Genomic DNA, 23,263 nt, shown 5'->3' on the forward strand with positions numbered 1-23,263 from the left:
TTTAGCGGATATCGAATAATGTTGACCCGTTTCTGATACCAAAACTGCTCCAATGCCTACTCTTTTGAAATTTGCAGCTCCATCAAAGAACATCCTCCAACCGTCATATGCTTTGGTAATGTCCATGATCGCTGCCAACTCCGCACTACTACAAAGTAGGAAGAGAGGGTCGCAATAGCTTTTACCCGATATGAGGGTCGGGATCGAATTCCTCAAGGAACTAGGAAGGGGGTTGAGTATCTGTCTAGACTAGAGTCATGTAATTGTTCCAAATGTCACTTCCAAACATCTTTTGATTTTTCTTTAACAAACTAATATTATCAACTACTAATTAGAACTAAATTATGCTAATGAGAAAATTGCTAGAGTTGTATCTAATGGGTAGAAAGGCACTAGGGTAGTGACTTTCATCTAGGTGGCTAATTGACGGGTAAATGCTTCTAAGGTTCGATTGACATGATTGGGGAAATATGCTATAACTATTGCACAATTTTACCCACTCTCACACCTCTCGGTAGAGAGAGTGATTTTGCCCAATTGACTCTCTCGAGACCAAATGGGTAGGCAAATTAGCTCAAGCAACTAGGGTTCAAGTCGGGTAATTACTCTCTCGAGATTTAACCCTTTAATTGGGACTATAAATTCTCTTGAGTCCATCCCAATTCCTTGTTGGGTCAATTTTGGAAACTTAGGCTCTTTCTCAAGAAGAGCCAAGTCAACTTAGCACAAACCAGTGTTTGCAACCACCAATTCATAGATTAAACCATAAAATTGACCCAAATAGCAAACACCCATAGTCAATCTAACCCTAGATGGCAACACCCATCAATTACCCACACTAGGGTTGAGCTACAACCCTAGCTAATGGGTTTAGCTACTCATGCTTGAAGAAGAAAATAGAGAAATAGATGAAGAACAAGACATGTTAATTAAAAGCTAATGTAAATACAGAGAATCTATCGTTAAATCTAAGTTAAGATGCCAAAAATGGCTACACAATAGCTTCTCATGAGCGCAACTTCGTTCTAGAAATAACTGATACCCTAAAAATGGAAAAAATGTTCTATTTATACTAAGCTGGAAAACTGGACAAAAATGCCCCTGCGGGGTCAGTGCGGACCGCACAAAATGGACCGCGGCCGCACTAGGCTCTTGGACTTGAAGCCTTGGCTCTCTGAACTCAGGCTTCGCGGACCGCGCAGAATGGACCGCGGCCGTGGAGGCAACTAGCGCGGTCCGCACAAACATGATTGCGGACCGCGTGGGTTTGAAGTTGGCACTGGACATCTCTCTGATCTTCTCCTCTGCGGACTGCACAAAATGGTAGTGCGGCCGCGGAGCCTTCAGTACGGACCGCGCAAGATTGATTGCGGCCGCACTGCCTTGAAGCTTGATTTGCCAGTTCTCTAAATCCCCTAATTCGGACCGCACAAAGTATAGTGCGGCCGCACTAGGCCTGTTTGTCTTTAGTTTGCCTTGTCTTTGGTACTTGAGCAGGTTTCACTCCTTTTGAGCCGATCTTTGATATTTCGTCACTTTGTCGATCAAACCTGCAATCTAACACAACTTATGAGCCTTTTGGTACTATTTTGTAAGAATTTATAATCAAAGCGTAAGCAAGAAGGAGCATGAAACACGTCAAAATATCTCGTTATCACTCTCCCAAACTTAAGCTTTTGCTTGTCCTCAAGCAAACAAAATAAGACCCACCCCTTAAGGGAAAATCGAAGTATTTTTAGCTATCCTAAAGTAGCCTCAGCTAGCATCAATTGGGACTAACAATTGCCCTCAATACAAATGGATCATTAACAACATTTAACCTTTGAAAAACCATGGATCAAGCGTGACACAACAACATCAAGAGTTGACTCATTACATCAAAGAGCTCTCTCAATTACTTTGGTCATTGTGGAACCCAAACTCACATATCCTCAACTCTCCCTAAGCAAACCTCACCTTTTTTAGTATTGGCACACAAACCGAGGTTAATGGGAATTCACTCATCTCTCTCAAGAAAAGGTTTCAAGTCCGACTTTAAGTACCATATGCTTGCCCCTTATGTAAGTATCCACTAATATAAGCTTCATTTAACTCAAGATCATATAGGCTTTTGTGGGGTCATTGTGAAGACTTTTGGTTCAGGGTAGGAAATGTTTTGTTTAAGTGGGTTTCATCTTCCCTTAAGCACTTCTTTTGATTGATTTGGCACAGTTTTCTTGACTCGTTGAGTCTTATCACTTCTTTCTAAGGGGTTAGATAGACACACTATCGCTCTTTCTTATGCAATTCAAAACGTTTCTCCTTTTTCAACTTTCCACACCTTTCTTTCTTTTGCTTCTCTTGAATCTCTTTTTATTTTTTTTCACATTGAGCTTTCTTTTTGTCTTTTTCTTTTCTTTCTTTTTCATTGTTTTTCCTTTTCTTCATTTTTGTGCCTTTTACCACTTTGTTTTCATTCCTCATCTCTCCCCCCAAACTTATACTTTTGCCATGTGCTCAAGGAAAGATCGGGTGTGAAGAAAGGGTATATTTTAGAACGGGTATAGGCTTGTATCATGGTTCTTGAAAGAAATAGGTCTAAGGCTCAAAAGGGTTAACTAGGGATCATATCATTGGTAGGCTATGGAATTTGTTCAAACTATCATTTGGATCAAGGAGAGCCTATAATCACGTCTCAAGTCAAAATTCACTTAGGATTTCGCCTCAACAAACATTCGGGGCAAGTTCTAGACCAATGGCCCGGGACTTGGATTTGCAATTCAATTACTCTCCACACAAGCTAAAGGATCGCTAAAAACATAGAGTCGGGGGCCCACACTGACCTTAGATACGATTTGAGCACACAATGGTCCCGAAAAACCACTTTATGATTATCGGTCAACACAAGAGTCTCAAGGTCACGACTTTCACCATCCTAAACACAACATTTTGTCTTTGACCATGGATCAAAGGCAAATGTGCTAGGCCCAAGTGAAGCTTTGCTTGAGGTGTCCTTAACTATAAACTACTAAAAACAAAAAAAAACGGACTCAAACCCTTAAGAAGATTGTCACGTCATCCATCATTGGGAAGAGCTGCCCGATTCACACAGCACTCCACCTTTGGAAAGAACCGTGGCATTAAGAAAACCAAAGGCTTATTGAAAATGTCCAAAACAAAACAAAAGCTACGAACATAAATAAGAAGCTAAAAACGAGAAATTTTTGCGGAAAATAGAATGAATATATACAATAGGGAGTTTGAATATATAGCGGAGGAATATATACAATGATGTAAATTTATATACAGACCCAAAGAAAGATAAAAAATGCGATAAAAGTAACTAACTATTAAATTATATACAGACCAAATGTGAAAATCAAGAAAGCATAAAATGAATCAATATATACAGTCATCCAAAAATGTAGGGTGCACCCCCTCAAATAAAAGCTGACATTGTCCCCAATGCCAACTAGTCCAAATAAGCATAAAAAAGAATAGAAAAAAAAGGATATGAAGACTCCCTAAGCCGTGTCTGTCTGCATATGCTCATGGGTGGTCCCTGGGTCCTCTGTGTGCTTAGGAATCTCAGACTGGTTCCCGGTGGTCTGCTCTACTACTACTGGGACCTGGGCCTTACCTCGACAGGTTGTGGAACTGGTACATCCTATGGCTGACTGGAGGAAGCCTCTGATGGGTCCGTCAACTGGATGATGGCATCATCTGCTCTAGGGATCTTCCTCCTTTTCGGAGGCCTCTGGGGCTGCTCTGGCTGTGGATAAGCTGCTGAGACTGGGTCATCGAGCAACAGGTCCAAAGGCAGCTAGTCTGCTTTCAGTCTATTTACATTTATCCGCAGCTCCTTCACGGACTCCTTGGAGGCCCGTGTCTTCCTAAGCTTCTTATGCTCCTGAGGAAGATCCTTGAGAGCCTTGATGTGTGAATCGACTGCCTTGGTCAATGTCTCCTGAGTAGTGAGGATTTTCTTCTGGTTCTCAAGTATCTCTTTCAAAGCATCCTCTATCGACTGGGGCACCTATGGGGCTGGAAGAGCCGACTGAGCCTCTACTGTGGTAGTCAATGTGGACAACCTGTGTGAGGCAGTATGCATCCAGTTGTTTATACTCAGAAGGGCCTGGCTCAACCGATGGGCAGTGATGGGATGGGACCCGGGTAGATGGGATCTCCAGGCCTGCTGATGTGGAAGGTTCGAGAGGCATCTTAGTATGAGTGGAGGTAGGCTCAGCTTGGGTTTCTACCACAACTGGCTCTTTAGACTGGCCAGTTGGGGCAGAAGTAGGGGCTTTGTAGTTCTTGTCCTTGGGGTTGTCATTCTCCTTCAAGCTGTACTAGGAGAACGGGGTTGTCGCTTTGACCTTGATGTCATATGGCCTCTTGTCCATCTGCAAGTCCCGAAAGTACATAGTAAGGGTGTTAGGGAAAGGATAGTTTCGCTCGCTCTCGGTACCCACTATAGAAATGATCTGGGACATCACATTCCCCACGTTAATGGGGTACCCCGCCATAATGGAAGCAACCAAAATAGCCCGGTGGAGAGGAAGTGTCTGGTCATGGGTAGTAGGGTCTAACCGGCTGCACACAAATGTCTCCCAGCCTCTTACCTCAAAGTTTAGGGTCCTCCGTAGTATTTTGACCCCAACAGTCAACCACTCCGGAAAGGTACCTGGGATTGCCAAGTACTGAGCTAACCATGTACGGACCTCCTCGCCCATCTCCAGCTTTGCCATATAAAGAGACCCATCTTCCTCATTGAAACCCAGGTATTCGTTGAGCGACTTCCCGTCAAACAACACCTTGAGATTCCGAACCTTAGTCACTTTGGAACCATTTACGATGTGGGCTACATTACAGTAGAACTCTTTGACTAAGTGTTCATTGGCATCCACACAGTCATCTAAAAAGTGCTCCCACCCTACTCTCGTTCTGAACTGTCTATGCACGTCAGGGTTGTGGGGTAAAAGATCTCTGTCAATGAAACTTCGCTCCGATATCAATTTTCTCACTGGCCACCACTCCCTAAATTTGTGGTACACCACCTGGCTCACGAACCTGTCCTCCCAAACTTCAGGTTTTCTAGTTCGCGCAATGCCCCCAACCTGAGGCTCACCACCCTCATCTACCTCCTCATCCCCTTGCACTTCCTCCCCACCTCCGTCTGCACCCTCCCTAGATAATGAAGCTATGGGGGAGGTGGAGTATTCACCACTGCCGACTGCTGAGCCCTCAGACGACTCAGTAGAAACATGCCCTAGTTCTTGGGTAGTGGGTGATGGTGGAGGAATGTCATCTGTCAATCTGAAACTTGAGTAGAAATATGTTGGTGCTGAGGCTGACGAGATATCTTGGAAGGGTAGATACTCACTCCCCGACAGATCACAGTCTCTATCAGCTGCCTTAATTTCCTTTCTCATCTTCTTTATGTTTTGACGAGCCTGGGGAGTGAGTTTAACCAATATCTGCTTCCCTCTCCGGGAGGAATCACCTCGGTCGGGTTGTTTTGAGCCATTCCCTCATTGTTTAACCATTGTCTGCAAACACAAGCACCTAACTTGTTAGTATCAATAGAAGCAGTGAACATATGTGCATAATTAATTATAGAACATAAGCAGACAGTTGCAGAAATTGTCCAGTGCGAACCGTACAAAATGGAGTGAGGCCACACTGGGACCACCGCAGACCGCACAAAAGCAACCGCGGTTCGCATAGTGGTGGGGTTCAGAATATCCACCCTCTGAATCTGACCACCGCGGACCGCACAAAATGGTACCGTGGCCGTGGTGGGCCAGTACGGACCGCACAAAATGTAGTGCGGCCGCACTGGGCTTAAGGTCACCTTGCACAAGTTCATCACCACGGTCCGTGCAAAGTGGTACTGCGGACCGCACTAAGGCACCGCGGATCGCATAAAATTAACGACGGTCCGCGAAGGGTGCCCAGATATGGCACTGAGTTAGGGTTCCTAATTTTTGATTTATTCGTTCAAATTTTACCTAATTAAAGTCCCCACTCAATCACCCAATTCATTATACTCATCAAGCACCCAGAAATTAACATTTAAACTAACTAACTTAAAAACTGAAGAAATACGGGAGGAGAAAAACTACTAGCTAATAGAAATTAAACTAAAAATGAAATTAAACAATTAAACTAAGAAGAGTTGGGTGAAATGTTACCATATATTGAGTAGGAAAGAATCAACACAAAGCAAACGAGTGATTACGAGCAAGGAAGAAGGATGAACAGTGATTAGTCTCTTCTGAGTGTAAAATTTGCGAAAAGTGTAAATAGGGGTCCCTGAGGTCTATTGATAGAACAACCACTGGGACCCATACTTACCTACCAGCGCGGCCACACAAAATGGACCACGGTCCGCGCTGGGTTTGTTTAGAAGAAGTTTGAGAAGGCAACCTCTGCGGTCCACACAAAACAGACCACGGCCGTAGAGGTCCACCGCGATCCACACAAAATGCAACGCGGCTACGATGGTAAAACTTTAGAGAGTCCTTACAATGGTCACACCAGTGCGGACCGCACTGGAAACTTCAGAGACTTGTTCAATTTTTCCATCATGTTTTGCACTACATCAATACAATCCCTACACATCTCACAACGAATTAGCACAAAAATTAATCCTACACTACAAAGAAAATCAAAGAAAACAAGAAGAAAAAGACATGAGTTGCCTCCTAAGAAGCGCCTGATTTAATGTCGCGACACGACGTATGTTACCACCACATCACTTGAGATGAAGGAGTGTCACCACGTGGCTGTCATCAAACTTTCCAAGATAATGCTTAACCTGGTGCCCATTAACTCTAAAGACTTCACCATTTTTGTCTTTCAAATCAAGAGCACCAAAAGGGGTTACAAAGACAACTTCAAACGGTCCACTCCATTTGGATTTGAGCTTTCCTGGAAACAGACGTAACCAGGAGTTGAACAAGAGAACCAAATCACCTACGTTGAACTCCTTTCCACAAGCATATTTGTCATGAAGGCACTTCACCTTGTCCTTATACAAGGACGAACTAGAGTAGGCATAGAATCTAAATTCATCGAGTTCATTGAGTTGTTCAACACGAAGATTAGCTGCAACATCCCATTCAAGATTCAACTTTCTCAAAGCCTACATGGCCTTGTGCTCTAACTCAACCGGAAGATAGCATGCTTTCCCAAACACCAACCGATACTGAGACATCCTAATTGGAGTTTTGTAAGCCCTCCGATAAGCCCATAGAGCATCATCCAACTTCTTCGACCAATCGGTCCTATTTGCATTGACCGTCTTTGACAAGATACTTTTGATTTCTCTGTTGGAGACTTCCATTTGGCCACTAGCTTGAGGATGATAAGGGGTCGAAACCTTATGATTGACACCATACTTGGAAAGCAATGTGTCGAAAGATTTATTGCAAAAGTGAGACCCCCCCATCACTAATAATCGCAAGAGGAGTGTCAAACCTTGTGAAGATGCTCTTTTTAAGAAATGCAACAACACTCCGGGCTTCATTGTTAGGCAAAGCCACGGCTTCAACCCATTTTGAAACATAGTCAACCACCATGAGAATGTAAGTATTCCCACAAGAGCTAACAAATGGACCCATGAAATCGATGCCCTAAACATCAAAGATATCCACTTCAAGAATGGTATTGAGAGGCATCTCACTCCCTTTTTGAAATTCCGCCCGCTCTTTGGCAATCGTCACACCTCTTCACAAAATCACCGGCATATTTGAACAAGGTGGACAATAGAATCCACAACTAAGGACTTTCGAAGTGGTCCTCACCTCACCATGATGGCCACCATAGGGTGAAGAATGGCAAGCCTCTAAATACCCAATTGTTCCTCCTCCGGGACATATCTACGAATCACACCATCAATGCAAATCTTGAACAAATATGGCTCATCCCAATAAAAATCCAAGCTATCCTGCTTGAGCTTCTTCCTTTGGTTAGAAGAGAGCTCATACAGGATTATTTCGGTCACAAGGTAATTGGTAACATCGGCAAACCATGGCATATCATTCATTGACACCGCAAGGAGTCGTTCGTCGGGAAATGAATCATTTATCTCAAGGCCATCACAAGGCCTCCCCTCCTCCTCCAAACGGGACAAGTGGTCCGACACTTGATTCTCACTACCTTTCCAGTCTACAATTTCTAGATCAAACTCTTGAAGTGGTAGCAACCATCTCATCAATCTAGCCTTGGAGTCTTTCTTTTTTATCAAATATCTAAGGGCGGCATGATCGGTGTGCACTATAACTTTGGCCCCCATAAGATAAGGTCGAAACTTTTCCATAGCAAACACTATAGCCAACAACTCTTTCTCAGTGACTGTATAGTTCCTTTGAGCTTCATTCATAGTATTGCTTGCGTAGTACACCGGATGAAACATCTTGTTGATCTTTTGGTCCAAAACAGCCCCAACCGCAACGTCACTAGCATCACACATGAGCTCGAAAGGCAAGCTCCAATTTGGTGCGGTAATGATAGGGGTAGAGGTCAACTTGAGCTTGAGAAGCTCAAATTCTTGCATACAACACTTATCGAACACAAACTTTGCATCTTTTTCTAGCAACTTGCACAAAGGGTGTACCACTTTTGAAAAATCCTTTATAAACCTCCGATCAAAACCCGCGTGCCCAAGGAAACTCCTCACCACTTTGGCAGAAGTAGGGGGAGAAAGTCTTGAAATCACCCCTATCTTTGCTTTATCCACTTCAATTCCTCGCTTTGAGATTTTTGTGACCCAACACTATACCCTCTTCAACCATGAAATGGCACTTTTCCCAATTGAGTACAAGGTTGGTGTCTTCACACCGGGCCAACACTCTATCCAAATTTCCCAAACACTCATCAAAGGAATCCCCAACCACACTGAAATCATCCATGAAAACCTCCAAGATATCTTCCACCATGTCGGTGAAAATAGCCATCATGCATCGTTGGAAAGTCGCTGGAGCATTACACAATCCGAACGGCATTCGAGAGAAAGCGAATGTGCCATACAGATAGGTAAAAGTTGTCTTCTCTTGATCCTCTGGGGCAATTAAAATTTGATTGTACCCCGAGTAACTATCCAAAAAGCAATAAAAAGCATGCCCCGCAAGACGATCGAGCATTTGGTCGAGGAATGGCAGTGGGAAATGATCTTTTCGGGTCACCTTGTTTAGCTTCCGGTAATCCATACATACTCTCCACTCGGTGACTGTCCGAGTAGGAATAAGTTCATTGTTGTCATTGGTCACCACAGTCATACCACCCTTCTTCGGCACATATTGCACCGGAGAAGTCCACGAGCTATCAGAAATGGGGTACACAACCCCGACATCCAACCATTTGATCACCTCTTTCTTCATAACTTCTTGAATAGCCTCGTTCAATATTCTTTGATGCTCCAAGGAAGGCTTTGCATCCTCCTCCAAAATAATTTTGTGCATGCAAAATGCGGTGCTTATTCCCCAAATGTCGGCTAGAGTCCATCCAATTTCCCTTTTCCGCTTTTGAAGAACCGCCAAAGTGGCTTCAACCTGCATGTTAGTAAGGCCAGAAGAAAGAATAACTGGTAAAGTAGAATTTGAGCCTAAGAATTCATACCTGAGGTGTGGAGGAAGTGGTTTCAACTCCAACACCGGTGACTCCTCAATTGATGGCTTTGTTGGTGGAGTTTTCCAATTTTCAAGATCCAAAGATAATTTCCTCGACTCATAAGAATAAGAGGCCATCCCATGTAGGGCATTCACGCACTCCACTCTACTAGCATCATCATTTAAACCCATGTTTAAGAACACTGCTTCAAGAGGATCTTCCACGTTGATCATAGCACTGGTATCATCCACAATCACAGTTGTAACAAGATCTAAAAATGATCACACCTCGGTACTGTTGGGTTGCTTCATGGATTTGCAAACATGGAAGACAACCTTTTCATCACCCACTCGGAAAGTGAGCTCACCCGTTTCAACATCAACCAATGTTTTACCCATTGCAAGGAAAGGTCTTCCCAAGATAATAGGAATCTCATAGTCCACTTCACAATCCAAAATGACAAAGTTGTCCGGCAATATGAATTTGTCCACCCGAACAAGCACATCATCAATAATGCCCAAAGGTCGCTTCATCGATCGATCCGCCATTTGAAGTCTCATTGAAGTTGGCCTAGGTTGCCCGATACCCAAAGTTTTGAAAATCGAGTAGGGCATTAAATTGATACTAGCTCCCAAGTCACATAGAGCCTTGGCAAAATCCGCACTCCCAATGGTGCAAGGAATGGTGAAAGCACTAGGATCTTCAAGCTTCAAGGCCATTGAATGCACTATAGCACTAACTTGGTGAGTTATCTTTATAGTTTCACAATTCATAGAACGCTTCTTTGTAACCAAGCCTTTCATGAATTTTGCATAACCCGACATTTGTTCAAGTGCCTTCACCAAAGACACATTAATAGATAAGCTTTTCATCATGTCAATGAACTTTTTAAACTGATTATCATTCTTCTGTTTCACTAGCCTTTGAAGATAAGGTAGAGGTGGCCTTGGCAAAGGAGCCTTGGCTTTTGGCACAACTGGCTCCGGCATGTCAATTATGTGTTCCCTAGACGGGTTCACATCATTTTGGATTTCCACCTCGACTTCTTAAATATCAATCCTCACTTCATTTTTCACATTTTCATCAACCACATCTTCAAATACCAAAGGGATTTCATCATCTTGCAACTCAACATCATCATCCACAACTTGCTTTTGCTTAAAGGCATTCACATCACCGCCTCTCCCACTTCTTGTTGTGACCGCCATAACATGATTGTTCCCACCCTTTGGGTTCACTACCGTATCACTTGGTAGAGCACCCTTCGGTGAGTATTCAATGACTGAGAGATTTGGCCTAATTGCACCTCCAAGTTTCGGATAGAGGTGTTGTGAGAAGCTAATTGTGCATCCGAATCCGCATTCCTCTTCATCATCTGCTCGAACATCATTTCAATTCTGCTCATATCATTAGCAAAAGAACTAGGACCTTGAGAAGGGAAAGGGGTAGATCGTTTGGTTGTTGGTACATTGGGGACCTTTGAAAGCCTTGCCCCCTGTTGCCTTGGTTTCCATTGTTATTCCACCCGCCTTGATTGTTGTTGTTGCCCCAATTGTTTTTATTTCCATTCCAATTGCCTTGGTTGTTGTTTTGATTACCCCAATTGTTGTTTTGGTTGTTGTTGTTCCAATTGCCACCACTTTGTTTTTAATTGCCCCAATTTCCTTGGGGTCGCCATTGTTGGTTTGAAGAGTTGCCTCTATTGCCTTGATAGTTGTTGACATATTGTACCTATTCACTTTGGTCATCATAACCATCATTTTGACACCCATCATATTCATCAACAAATTGCTCAGAATTTCCTTGATTTTGTTGCCTCCTTTGCCTTCTCTTGTTGACAAGCATACTAACACCCTCCATGACATTCACTTGGCGAGGATTCTGAACTTGTTGCAACTGTGCCTTAGCCAATTGGTTCATCGTAGTAGTAAGCTCAGCTATCGCTTGCCCGTGATCATGTAGTTCCTTGTGCAAATGGGCAATCGTAAGGTCACCTTGAGGCACATTTTCTCTACTCTGCCATGCTGAAGAAGTGTCCGCCATTTCATCAAGTACATCACATGCCTCCTCATAAGAAAGCTTCATAAAATTGCCCCCGTCCAATTGGTTAACAATGCATTGCATTGATTTATAGTATTTATGCCCCGGTAGAAGGTTTGTTGGATCATGGCCTCGGTCATATCATTATTTGGGCATTCCTTCACCATCGTCCTATACCACTCCCTAATCTCATGCAACGTTTCCGTTGGCTCTTACTTGAAGGCCAATATTTCATCTCGAAGTGCCACCATATGACTAGGTGAGAAGAATTTGGCAATAAACGTATCCGCCAACTCATCCCAAGTTGTGATGGAATGGTTGGGGAGTCTCTCGAGCCAATCCAATGCTTTCCCCGAAGTGAGAACGAGAAAAGTCTCAATCTCAATGCATCCTCGGACACATTCATCTGTTTTCTCCCCCAGCATGTATCTACGAACCCCTTGAGATGTTTGTAGGCATTTTGATTTGCAGTGCCCGTGAAGTACCCACTATGCTCAAGTAGGGTCAACATCACATTGGTTATTTGAAAGTTACCGCCCGGATTCGGGGTGGGACAATAGCTCTTGCGTGGCCTTGGTTTGGTAATACTCTGGGAGCCACTCTTGGAGGAACCGGGGGAGGGTCTGGAATATTGTCATTTGGATTAGCATTGGCATTCCGGCCTCTCCTTTGACCTTGAGGTGCAAGAGGCACCTCATCTTGCTCAAGATCATCTACCTCCTTCCCCAACATCACGTTTCCAAGAGGGTCATTAGCATTATTTAAAGCCATATTGGTACCTGGGTAATGACACAAACAAGTAAGTAACAAAGAAGAAAAGAAGAACAATACATAAAACTAACTAAATAGATAGCCAAAACCGTTAGCTCCCCGGCAACGGCACCCAAAAGTGATCGCTGCCAACTACGCACTAGTACAAAGTAGGAAGAGAGGGTCACAATAACTTTTATCCGATATAAGGGTCGGGATCGAATTCCTCAGGGAGCTAGGAAAGGAGTTGAGTATCTGTCTAGACTAGAGTCGTGTAATTGTTCCAAATGTCACTTCCAAACATCTTTTGATTTTTCTTTAACAAACTAATATTATCAACTACTAATTAGAACTAAATTATGCTAATGAGAAAATTGCTAGAGTTGTATCTAATGGGTAGAAAGGCACTAGGGTAGTGACTTTCACCTAGGTGGCTAATTGACGGGTAAATGCTTCTAAGGTTCGATTGACATGGTTGGAGAAATATGCTATAACCATTGCACAATTTTACCCACTCTCACACCTCTCGGTAGAGAGGTTGATTTTGCCCAATTGACTCTCGAGAGACCAAATGGGCAGGCAAATTAGCTCAAACAACTAGGGTTCAAGTCGGATAATTACTCTCTCGAGGTTTAACCCTTTAATTGGGACTATCATTTCTCTTGAGTCCATCCCAATTCCTTGTTGGGTCAATTTTGGAAACTTAGGCTCTTTTTCTCAAGAAGAGCCAAGTCAACTTAGCATAAACCAGTGTTTGCAACCACCAATTCATAGATTAAACCATAAAATTGACCCAAATAGCAAACACCCATAGTTAGTCTAACCCTAGATGGCAACACCCATCAATTACCCACACTAGGGTTGAGCCACAACCCTAGCTAATGGGTTTAGCTACTCATGCTTGAGGAAGAAAATAGAGAAATAGATGAAGAACAAGACATATTAATTAAAAGCTAATGTAAATATAGAGAATCTATCGTTAAATCTAAGTTAAGATGCCAAAAATGGCTACACAATAGCTTCTCATGAGCGCAACTTCGTTCTGGAAATAACTGATACCTTAAAAATGGAAAAAATATTCTATTTATACTAAGTTAGATAAACTGGACAAAACTGCCCCTGCGGGGTCAGTGCGGACTGCACAAAATGGACCACGGCCGCACTAGGCTCTTGGACTTGAAGCCTTGTCTCTCTGAACTCAGGCTCCGCGGACCGCGCAGAATGGACCGCGGCCGCAGAGGCAACTAGCACGGTCTGCACAAATATGATCGCAGACCGCATGGGTTTGAAGTTGGCACTGGACATCTCTCTGATCTTCTCCTCCGAGGATCGCACAAAATGGTAGTGCGGCCGCGGAGCCTTCACTGTGGACCGCGCAAGATCGTTTGCGGCCGTACTGCCTTGAAGCTTGATTTGCCAGTTCTCTGAATCCCCTAGTGCGGACCGTATAAAGTGTAGTGCGGCCGCACTCTTGTTTGTCCTTAGTTTGCCTTGTATTTGGTACTTGAGCAGGTTTCACTCCTTTTGAGCCGATCTTTGATATTTTGTCACTTTGTCGATCAAACCTGCAATCAAGCACAACTTATGAGCCTTTTGGGACTATTTTGTAAGAATTTATAATCAAAGCGTAAGCAAGAAAGAGCTTGAAACATGTCAAAATCCCTCGTTATCAGTCCTCTCCCATGAATGATACTTCTTCATCAGGAAAATACGTTTTCAAAGGTTCGTATTCTCCTCCCATCGGATTTTCAGCAAGGTGATCTGCCAATGCTTGCCCTTTGACCGCCTTTTGAGTTACGTAGACGATATCGAACTCACTTAGTAGTATCTGTCATTTAGCCAACTTCCCAGTAGGTGGATTTCTGAAATATGTACTTTAGAGGGTCCATACTGGATATGAGTGTCACACCTCTTTTTTCCTACCCCCGGAAGGGGTATAAGGAAGTTTTTTCCAATTAAATTGACAATCGAAACGAGATTATTTATCTAAAGTCAGAGTCGCCACTTGGGATAATTAATGGTGTCCCAAGTCACCGGTTTGAAATCCTGAATCGAGGAAATATTGACTTTGTTTACAGTCTACGAACACAGAAATTTGGTAAGGAATTTTGTTAACCCGGGAGAAGGTGTTAGGCATTCTCGGGTTTCGTGGTTCTAGCACGGTCGCTCAACTATTATTATTGGTCTAATTATCTGATTTTAAAATATTTTTAAACCTACGTGCCTTTTAAGCTTTATAACCGCTTTTATTTATTTAAAGAATTAATTCAAGGTTATTTAAAACACATCTTAGGCCACGCTACATGAAATGCACTTGTGGTTCACGACACGTTCTATTTAACCTTGTGGGTAATTATAATCGGGTCACATGAAATGTACACCCGGATTTTAGTAATTATAAATCACAACTACATCACGGGAGTTGTACCCGTAGTCATGATAATTGTTTAATTAACGTGCCTAAAGCAAACTACGAAATTCATTTTTTATATCTAAATTATAACATTCGTGAGGGCCATAGATGTTTTATTTTGCTTATGGCATGCCTCAAGTTTCTTTCTTCAAGTGTGATTTTTTGATCTAGTCTTATGAGGGCCATAAATTAGAGGTCTTGTTTGATATGACACACCTCAATTTATTAAAGGGAAAGCGTTCAACGACATGAAATATGGGTATTCACGCATCCTCAAGGTTAACCCAAAGTTTAATGACAATATAAATTACAAATGAAGTATTTGAAATTAATACGTGCTTCTAACTTTCTGAGGCATTGGGACAAATAAAAACAAATTGTCACGTTATTGTTTTTTTTTTTTAAAAAAAGACGATCCTTGAAAGTCGTTGGGCTCAAAACAAGCCCACAAACAACAGAGCCAAGGACGAGCACTCCCCAGGGATGGCTAGGACCAGACTGTCCCATTTGACTAGGATTGGGCGCGAAGAGCTCTTTATTAATCCAATGGCGACAAAATGTCACCTTTAACCAACTGACTACTAGACAACCAAATTTCACTATAACAGTCTCAAAGGGCCATGCACCAACGAAAGGACTTTACTTAGATTAAAATATGGCAGAATAAATAATGGAAAACAATAATCTAACTACTTTCATGACATATCCTTTCATACATCAGCATACTTTAATCAAATAGCTAGGAAATGAACTTGAATTTATTACTTCTAGAACACTAATGATTCCATACCATCATAGCTAAATAGACAAGCAAATCATAGATTCATATGAGCAGAACATCAAAGTATACAGAACTTCCAATCAGATCCCAAAAACAAAACTCACATACACAAATGGACTACCCAGACTACTAGATTTCAGTTCATGCTTGGAAGGATATCGTGCAATCGAGCTAAACTTCAAAGACAATTTCACATAATATGACCAATGTGCCAAATAGGACAACTAGTGTATACATTTGAGTTGAACTATAACATGTTGAGAAGAAGGTAAGAAGAAGAAAGAAAAGCAACATAACAAATCAAAAGAAACGTCAGAATCCTATTTCAGTCTACATTTCACGTGATGTTTGGGCATGATATCAACAGGTGATCCAAAGCTTCATGTATAACCATAAAATATTCATCAGTACATACCTGTTATAGCAAAGATAAACAAAGAGCTTTGAGAATCAACTCAAAACAACACCAAGCTAACAGGTACAGCAGCAAAGATCAACAATAAAAAACCAAATCAAACAGCTCCAAAATCCAGCAACTTCAGCTTAGGAATTTAGAAAATCCTCAGAGAATACCACTTCCAAACTTTTTTATCTTTCAAAGAAAAAGAAAATCTAGCTCATAATTGCACTAGAAAGTTTCTGCCGTTTTCTATTCTTTCATGCTCTGATCTCCTCCCCTCAAATTCAAGAAAATGAGACTCTTATAGAGGGGAATTAGGGCATTAGAGATTGATTTTTCTTTTCTTTATTACCCCCCAATTTTCTCTTTTTCATTTCATACCCTGAGATTTAAGCCTTTCTGTTAAACCACCATATTCCCACCTTCCTGAAAACTTCCTAGTTAGTTAGGAAAGATTCCTTCAAGTTAAAATCCCCATATTAACCTCCTAGTGCTTAATAATTTCCTCATAACCCGATTCTGGGCTCAAAACAACTGAAATTGTCGGGCCTTCCTATCACACAAAAGGCCCAAACTTACACCAAATCAAACGGACTGATTAATTGGCCCAAAAAATAGCGTACAATTATACTAATCTAACATATGCATTTGACTAATTAATCATGCAATTACTCTAATAATCTATCTTAATTGAACTAATCAAAACAATTATTAACACTTAACTGAGGATTCAACCAACAAAAAAAGGAACAAGTAAAAAGGGAAAGAGGAGTACACTAATTTGGCCGGACATGAATGGACAAAACACTGCTAATTGACAAACGATGAAAGCGACGAAACTTGGTGGTTCAGTGGTAGCTTGGCCGGGATCCGATGACTTCGAAATGGGTCAAAACTCGCGCAAAACGATTGCTCTTATCAAGAGCAATCGATTCAAATGAGTCTTGACCCAAATCGAACAATATACTCCAAACAATTTGCACAAGGTCGAACTAGAGTTTTTCTGGGTGTTTAGATATAAAATTCACCGATTTTGGTCGGGTTTCTAATGTAATTGAAAGGAAATGTGAGATGAGGGAAGTGTGGGGGTTGTCTGGTTAGAATATGAAGGTGTTTGGGGTGGCACCGCCGGCCGGTGAGGGTTTGGGGATTTGGGGCAGCTAGGTTCGATTAGGGTTTGGTAGGTTAGAGAATGAGAGATGAAATTGGGAGGGGGGTTCACCGGTTCCGACACCTTTATACACGAGGGACCTGAGTTCCGGTCCGTTGGATCTCATTGATCCAACGTTGAGATGGGAGGGGGCCAAAACGGGGTTGTTTTGTTTAAAGGGGAGGGTTTGGACCGGGTTAGGGATTGGGCTTGGGTTGGAATGGATCCTGGGCGGGTTTTGGGGGGTGAATGGGGTTTGGGCTTCAACCTAATTTGGCCCAATTTACACAACCTTTCCCAATTCCTTTTTTCCCAATTTTCCTTTAACTAAAAATTTAATAATAAATAATAAAAAAATCTAAATTAAACCTTAAATTAATTTAAATTGTAAAACTACCCACTTTTTCTAAATATTATAAAAGTTCTTTAATCCTAAATTAGAAAAGAAAAACTACTATTCTAAGATTAAAACTAAAAATGCAAAAAATGAACCATTTTTGTGATTGTCACTTTAATAAAACAAATAATTAACTAATTAATCCCAAAAAATGTAAATAAAAATCCTACATGATATTTTTTGTATTTTTCATGATTTTAATAAAATAAACATGCACAGACAAATGCAAACAATTAACAAAAAAAATCCTACGAAAAATCTATAAAATTGCAAATAATGGGAAAATTTTATTTTCTTAGATTTTATGGGAGTAATCACTATAGGGAAAAAATCACGTGCTCACAATGAGGTATGTAGTGTAGGCGCAGAAGTAGTGCCTCAATTTCTGAGTTGTCCAAGTTAGGGCATAGCAAGTGCGTTCCAGTAGAGAGTACTGTGCTTCGTAAGGTGTGAACTTCTTACTCAGGTAATATATGGCTTGCTCCTTCCTTCCTGTCTCGTCATGTTGTCCCAAAACACATCCGAAGGCTCCATCTAATACAGATAGATAGCGAAGCAAAGGTCGTCCTCGTTTTGGCAGGACCAGAACTGGTGGTGTGGACAGATATTCCTTGATCTTGTCAAAAGCTTTTTGACAATCATCTGTCCATCTTGTTTCAACATCTTTCCTCAGCATCTTAAAGATGGGTTCACATATGACTATGGACTGTGGTATGAATCGACTGATGTAGTTGAGCCGTCCTAGGAAGCTCATTACGTCCTTTTTGCTCTTAGGTGGTGGTAACTCCTAAATAGCCTTGACTTTAGACGGATCCAGCTCGATCCCTCGACGACTGACGATGAATCCCAGTAACATTCATGTGGGAACTTGATACATGGAATATGGTTATCATGGCTCTCATATAAGTGGCCCCAGCGTTCTTCAAACCGAATGGCATCATCTTGTAACAATATACACCCCATGGTGTAATAAAAGTTGTCTTCTCTGCATCTTCTTCATCCATCCAAATCTTGTGATAACCCGTGAAGCAATCTACAAAGGATTGGAGTTCATGCTTGGCGCATTTATCGATCAAGGTGTGTATATTCGGTAGCGGGAAGTTGTCCTCGGGACTTGCTCTATTTAAATCCCCATAGTCAACACATACTCTGACCTTCCCATCCTTCTTCGGAACTAGAACAATGTTAGCTAACTAGGTTGGATATTCAACCACCCTGAGAACTTTGGCTTTGATCTGCTTGGTAACTTCCTCCTTGATTTTCAGGCTCATGTCTGGTTTGAACTTTCTGAGTTTCTGTTTTACTGGTGGACACATGGGATTAGTAGGCAACTTCTGAGCCACTATGGAAGTGCTCAAACCGGTCATGTCATCATATGACCATGCTCTTTTAGGAAACGAATGTACTCTTCATTCTCTATTGGTGATAAGTGAATATTGATGCGAGTCTTCTTGACGGTCTCGGCGTCTCCTAAATTTACTGTTTCGATCTCGTCCAGATTGGACTTAGGCTTATTCTCAAAAAAATTCACCTCCCTGACAATTTCCTCGGGTATCTCATCTTCTTCTTCTGAATCACTATTCTCATATTGTGTTGCCTCATTACATGTCACAGTTACTGGTTCATCAGGAAAAGTAATAATAATGTTGTAGAAAAGAAAAATGTAAATATTGTAGTGAATAATAAAAAGCAAATGCATTTGATTAAAACTTGAAAATTTGTCCAGACAAAATACGGCTCGATGAATCGAGCATTCATTTTGAAACAAGTAAAACTTAAAACAAAATTACGGGAAATCTTAAATGCCTAGAATGACTTATAGAAGTAAATTTTGCCAAGCTACCCAGGGGCTCGACGGGCTCGGGATGGTGTGGCGGTCAAGTTATTGAGAACAGCTCCATCCTCCATAGTCTGAATAGTGAGGCCTTATTCCTCCTCCTCCTCAGTTATGGCACCACAGTCCATGTCCTCATCCTCCAAGAACAAATTCCTCAACCCAACTAGTGTTTCTTCTTCTGCAGTCCCCCATATTGTGTCAGCCTAGTGGAAGCTTGTTCCAAATATGGCACTGGGTGCTTAAGAGGGTAATACGGTCCATGCCATAGAGGCGACCAATCATTGTACTCTTGCCATGTATACTGGTATCCGAGCCCAAAGGTGGTACCATGATTTTTCAGCTGTATTGGTTTGGTGATACCTTGGAGGTTCTTTCCCAACCCTTTGCCGGGTTCATATCCAGACCATGCTAGTATGCTTTCTATTTTGTTACTCCACCATTTATCCTTCTCGACGACATTGACACGTTCAATATAATGATAGGTCTCCCCTCCTAGCCTCCTTCTATGTCCAATGTCCAGGATGGTTTGACTAGTGTAGATGGGTTTACTTTCATCTCCGTGAATGATTACCTCCTGGCAGTCTATTCAAACTTCACGGCTTGATGTAGTGTGGAAAGCATGGCTCCAGTGGCATAGATCCATGGCCGACCCAATAGAATATTATATGAGGCTGGTATGTCAAGCACCTGAAATTCAATGTCAAACCAAGTTGGCCCCATCTGTAAGCAAAGGTTGATTTCTCCGATCGTGTCTCTTTGGGACCCATCGAAAGCCTTCACATTCATACTTCCTACCCGTATCTCATGGAAACCTTTGTCCAACCTTTTAAGAGTGTCCAATGAACAAATATTTAGGCTCGAACCTCCATCAACAAAGACCTTGGCAATGAACTTGTCTTCAAACTGCACCGTAATATGCAATGCTAGATTGTGATTCAGCCCCTAAGGTGGTAGCTCATCCTCATGGAAGCTGATCTTATGACTTTCTAGTACTTGCCCAACCTTGTTGGCCATTTCTCCGCCAGTGATGTTATTGGGTACATAAGCCTCGCTTAACACTTTCATTAAGGCGTTATTGTGTGCCTCTGAATTTTGCAATAGTGACAGGATAGATATTTGAGTAGGGACTTTGTTTAGATGGTCAACAACAGAGTACTCCTTTGCCTGTACTTTCCTCCATAGGTCATCTGGCCCGGTCTCAATGATAGGCTGCCTAGTAGTGGCCTCCTTACTTGAACCTCCCAGGTGTTCAGGTGTATAGACTCTTCCGGTTCTAGTCATTCCTTGTGCAGCGTCAGCTTCCTCTACCTTGGCCTTCCCTTTCCGTCGAGACTCGGCAACATAGTCCCAGGGTATTGCTTTTGAGTTGAATGGGGGTGTGGTTGATACTGTCACAGTAAAGGGTGTGACCACTTCTACTTCAAATGGAGTGGGGGTGGCTGCAGGCGGAGCCACTTCCACCTCTAATGGAACTAATGCAGTTACCTCAACCTCGATGGGTACCTGAGTCTGAACCACAATAGGAGTGAGTGTGACTGCAACCTTAGAGTCATCGCCTTCTCGAATAAGCCCGATCGACCCCTCAAGGTCCCATTCTTTATTTGTCTCTATCACATGTACACCGACACCTCTGTGATCAGGGGTTGTTGCGGACATTAGGTGCGACTTCCTTTGCTTGTATGACCTTGTTGTCAATTAGCATATGGATCTTATACTTCAATGTTCGATACTCAGCAGTGGTGTGTCCTTTCATACAGGAATGGTACGCATAAGTTTTGTTCGGATTGACCCATTAGGATGGATTTTCTAATGCCAATGCGGGAACAGGAGTGACGTAACCTGCGGCTTTCAACCTTTCATACAGTTGGTCGATGGGCTCAATAATGGCAGTGTATTGTCTAGGTGGCTTGCGGTCGAAGTTGGGTCTTGGTCTTGGATAATTTATGCGAGTTTGTGGTAGTTGGAAGTGGGATGGTTGGGAGTTATAGGTGTGATAGACAGTGGCTGATTGGTAATATCTGGGAGATGAAGGTTGATATGTAGGCGGTGATGCTTGGTATATGGGTGGAGGTGTTTGATATGTGGGTGGAGGTGTCTGATAGGTAAATGGAGATTTTGGGCCCTGGACCACCATTCCCGCCCCAATATCTTTCTTCTTCGATATGCCACCTGATTGTAGTGCCTTATTCATGGCTTGCAAGGCATCGAAGTTTGTTACCATACCGCTCTTGATTCCTTCTTCGATTCTTTCTCTAAGTTTGATGATGTCAGAGAATATGTGATTTTCGATAACCATTAACCTCTCATAATATTGCAGATCCTGTGCCTTGACGAAGAATTTATTCATTTGTTCTTCATCCAACGAGGGCCTAACCTTGGCCGCTTCTGACCTCCAACAAGTAGCGTATTCACAAAAAGTCTCAGTAGGTTTCTTCTTAAGATTCTGAATGTATAAGACATCTGGTGCATTCTTTGTATTGAACCTGAACCGGTCTATGAAATCTGATGCCATAGTTACCCAATTGAACCATTTCTTGGGATTTTGGCTGATATACCAAGACAAAACGTCCCAAGTAAGGCTCCTCATAAAGAGTTTCATCCGAATCTTTTCATCTTTCCCGACCCCGACAAGCTTGTCATAGTAGGTCCTTAGATGAACCCTGGGATCACCTGTACCATCGAACATTTCGAACTTAGGAGGTTTGTACCCCTCTGGCAGTTTGACATCCGGCTGTATGCACAGATCTTAATAGTTCAAACCTTCTATTCCTCTGTCGCCCTCAACACCTTGAACTCGGCTTGTTAACTTCTTGAGTTCTTCAAATGTTTTTAATGAGCAAGTCCTTCTCAGAGGATTCCGGTGTATAGGAGATTGGTTGGGTAGAATGAGGTATAGTTTCCACATATATAGGGTTGCTTTGATGGGTGCAGGAACTTGGGTGTAGTGATGGTCATTGGTGGAGTTTTGTGGATCAGGAATGGGTTATGGTATGTTTTGGGGAGTGTGGTAAGTGGTGGTTGGTGGGTACTGAATTGGTTGATGATCATGTTGCAGTAGAGTTGGTATTGGTAATGGATTGATATTTTGGGGTGGAGTCGCATATTGATTTGGTGCGGTAGGATTTTGTGGCTGTTGGTTTTGTATGTTCTGAGGAGGTGTTGTGTTCATCGTGTTTTTTTGGTGGATATCGGGGACATTGAGGGTGAGTGACAAGTTTGCCAAGTTGTGATCCTGCTCAAGTTCATCTTGCAATTCCAGTATCTTTTGTTCCAGTATCAAGACTAGATCATTTGGGGCTGGAGTAATATGGCCATATGAAGTCTCTGTATTCTCAATATTTTCCTTTCGAATTCCACTTAAGTCGTCCATCTTTGCTTTTCCTCTACCTTTTGTGTTGCTTGGAGGAGGAGAAGATAGAGGGCCTCTAGATCTGGTGTGGTATGCTGATGAGGCCAGTATGAGTGAACCAACCTAATGGGATGGGAATAACAATAAAAAATGAGCAAAAATCAAAAGGTAACAAGTCAGTGAGGATCCCGAAACATTTGTAGTATTTAAACACATATTGCGGAAATGTAAATTCGTGTTCTACTTTGGGAACCTCGTTGTGCCCGAGGTAGGCCTAGCGACAAATAAACTTGGAGAACTTTTAATGCCAATAAATGCTTCATTTCATAATATAAAAATAGACGAATCCCAAAATGACACTAACAACAACAACAACAACAACCCAGTGTAAATCCCACAAGTGGGGTCTGGGGAGGGTAATATGTACGCAGACCTTACCTCTACCCCGAGGGGCAGAGAGGTTGTTTCCAGGAGACCCTCGGCTCAAAGAGGCGACAAGAGACACTATATTAGTACTATCAATAGAGTCATAATAGAACAACATAAAATACCATA

Source organism: Nicotiana tabacum, chromosome 16 (genome assembly GCF_000715075.1).
Source record: "Nicotiana tabacum cultivar K326 chromosome 16, ASM71507v2, whole genome shotgun sequence".
NCBI classification, from domain to species: domain Eukaryota; kingdom Viridiplantae; phylum Streptophyta; class Magnoliopsida; order Solanales; family Solanaceae; genus Nicotiana; species Nicotiana tabacum.